Raw genomic sequence first — 2,928 nt, 5'->3', positions numbered from 1 at the left:
ATTCTGCTGAGTCTCTTTGGGTCAGTCTACCTCATTGTTAGGAAAGGTTTCTTTAATAGGCCAAAACAGATGGGTCCCTTAGTTCAGTGTTTCTCAGAGTGTGACCTGGAATTTCCTGGGATACCAGTTAAAAATACACATTCCTGGCCTCTGCCTTTGACCTTTTCTATTAGAATTTCTTAGGAGGGGCTGATTTTGCATTTTTAATGAGCTTGCTGGGTAATTCTGTTCACTCTAGCTTGAATCCCCACAGTAGTGAGAAGCTTTCAGTTTCTCCATGTTAAACTAAAAGGCCTGTTTCCAGGCCTCTCTTCTGGATAGGTGCCTGTGGGACAGGTAAAACCAGACCATGTTTTCCTTCCATTGCCCCTGTATTTATTGATTGTTACAAGGAAGATCATACCCCCAATGATTAACTTCTCCTTCCTCAGGAGACATTCATGTTTGCCTCCACTTTACCAATGGATGCTGATTGGCCAGAAAAGCTTCCTAAATATGGCCAGAACTTCACTGACCAGAGGATCAGGGACAGGGAGGGTGACCAATCATTGCATTTTTCCCAGGACATTCCCTGTTTTAGCACTGAATGTCCCATGTCTCGGGAAACTCCTGAGTCCAAGGCAAAGAAGGATATCTGTGTCAGATCTGGTATTATCATGCTGTCCATCAACCTTGCACAACTCTTCCTAAATTGTGGGCCCCGCTCCAGACCTACTATATCTGAATCATGTTAAAACAAGATTTGAATGCACATTAAAGTTTGAGAAGCACTGACCCCAGAGCACTTGTTCTCAAACCTGGCTGCACAGAGGAATCATCTGGGGAGTTCAAAAAATACTGATACCTGAGGATTGTGGGAAGATAGCAGAGTAGGAAGCTACAGGAATCAGTCCCTCCACCAAAACAAATATTTAATGGGCAGAAACTATCTGAATCAACTATTTTGAAACTCTGGAGTCTAGTGGAACACTGTGTAGCATTCATGGAAGAACCAGAGGAAGAGGCTGTTGAATTGTGGTAAGTTTCAGTGAATTTTACCCTCTGTGCAGCAGCTACTATCCCCCATCCCTCAAAAGCATGGGAGTAGCAGTAAGAACCATAGCCCAGGCTCCAGGTGCAGCTTGCTGATGCCAGGGTGGGCTATAAGGGCCAATTCCTCCAAAATCTGGGATGTGTGTGGTCTCCTTGCTGACTACTGCTTTCGATTAGCAATTTTAGATCACTGGTGGGCTGGCTCTGAGGGCAGTCATTGTTCTAACCCCCCTCAGGGAAAAGCAGGAAAGAAATCTTAAAAAAGGCAACAACTATTTTTTTGTATCATTTCTCTTTCCATTCCCAATTTGGAAGCAAAAATAGTTTGGAAAAGTCATAGATTGATAGTTCCAGCCCTCTACAACAACAACAAAACCTAACAATCCCAGAGGAGTGTGAGAACTAGATTTCCAGAGTTATAATAACATAATACATAGAATATCCAGTTCTCAACAAAAAAATTACAAAATAACACAAAGAGGAAAGTATGGCTCATTCACTGGAGAAAAAGAATTTGCCAGAATTCATCCCTGAGGAAGCTCATACATTGGAACTATTAATCACAGACTTTAAATCAACCATCTTAAATATGTTCAGTGAGGCAAAAGGAATGCATATATAAAGAATTAAAGGAAATTAGGATAACATTGACTGAATAAAATAAGGAAATAGAAATTATAAAAAGGAACCAAACAGAAATTTTGGAGCTTCAAAGTACAGTAATTGAAATGAAAAAAACTCATTAGATGGATGCAACAGCAGATTTGAACAGGCAGAAGGAAGGAGCAGTAAATTTGAAGACAAGTGAAATTATCTACTGTGAGGAGCAGAAAGAAAAAATAATGAAGAAAAATCAACAGAGCCCAAGAAACCTATGGTACACCATCAAGCATATTCAAAATATGCATCATTGGAGTCCCCAAAGAACAAGAGAGAGAGAAAGGGGCAGAAAAACTATTTGAATAAATAATGGCCCCAAAACTCCCCAAATCTGATGAAAGACATGAATATCCACATCCAGGAAGCTCAATGAAATTCAGCAGGACAGACTTTAAGAGATCTACACCAAAACACATTATAGTGAAAATCTAAAGACAAAGTAAGGATTTTGAAAACAGCAAGACAGAAGGATCTTGTCACATACAGGGATCCCCAGTTAGATTAACAGTGGATTCCTCATCAGAAACCATGAACCCCAGAAAACAGTAGGGTAGCATATGTAGAGTTCCTTAAAGAAAAAAACTGCCAACCCAGAATTCTATATCTGGCAAAATTATCTTTCAAAAATGGAGGAGAAATTAAGACATTTAATGATAAATGAAAGCTTACAGAGTTTATTACCAGACCCGACATACAAGAAATGCTAAAGGGAGTTCTTAAGGCTGAAATAAAAGGCCACTAAACAGTAACTTGAAGCCATAAGAAGAAATAAAGAACTTCGGTAAAGGTAACTACAAAGGAAAATATAAAATTCTGTACTTTTGGTTTGTAACTGCTTTCTCCCCCCTATAAGACTTAACAGGCAAATGTGTAAAATACCATTTCAAATCTATGTTAATGGGCATACAATGTATAAAGATGTCATCTGAGCTAATAACAATATACAAAAGGAGGGATGGAGATGTATAAGAGTAGACAGTCTGTATAATAAACTCAGTTGGTACTAGTCAAGCTATAAGTTTAAGATGTTCATTGTAATTAGAAAGGTAATCACTAAGAAAATAACTAAAAACATAGAGAAAAGGAGAGAAGAAGGGAATCAAAATGGTACACTACAAAAAAGCAACTAAGTACAAAAAAAAGGCAGTAATGGAGTAATTGAGGAACAAAAAGCATTTAAGACATACAGAAAACAAATAGCTAAATGGCAGATGTAAATCCTTCTGTCTCAATTAT

Source organism: Choloepus didactylus, chromosome X (assembly GCF_015220235.1).
Source record: "Choloepus didactylus isolate mChoDid1 chromosome X, mChoDid1.pri, whole genome shotgun sequence".
Lineage (NCBI taxonomy): Eukaryota > Metazoa > Chordata > Mammalia > Pilosa > Megalonychidae > Choloepus > Choloepus didactylus.
The sequence above is the reverse complement of the archived record's forward strand: the minus strand, read 5'-3'. Positions refer to the sequence as shown.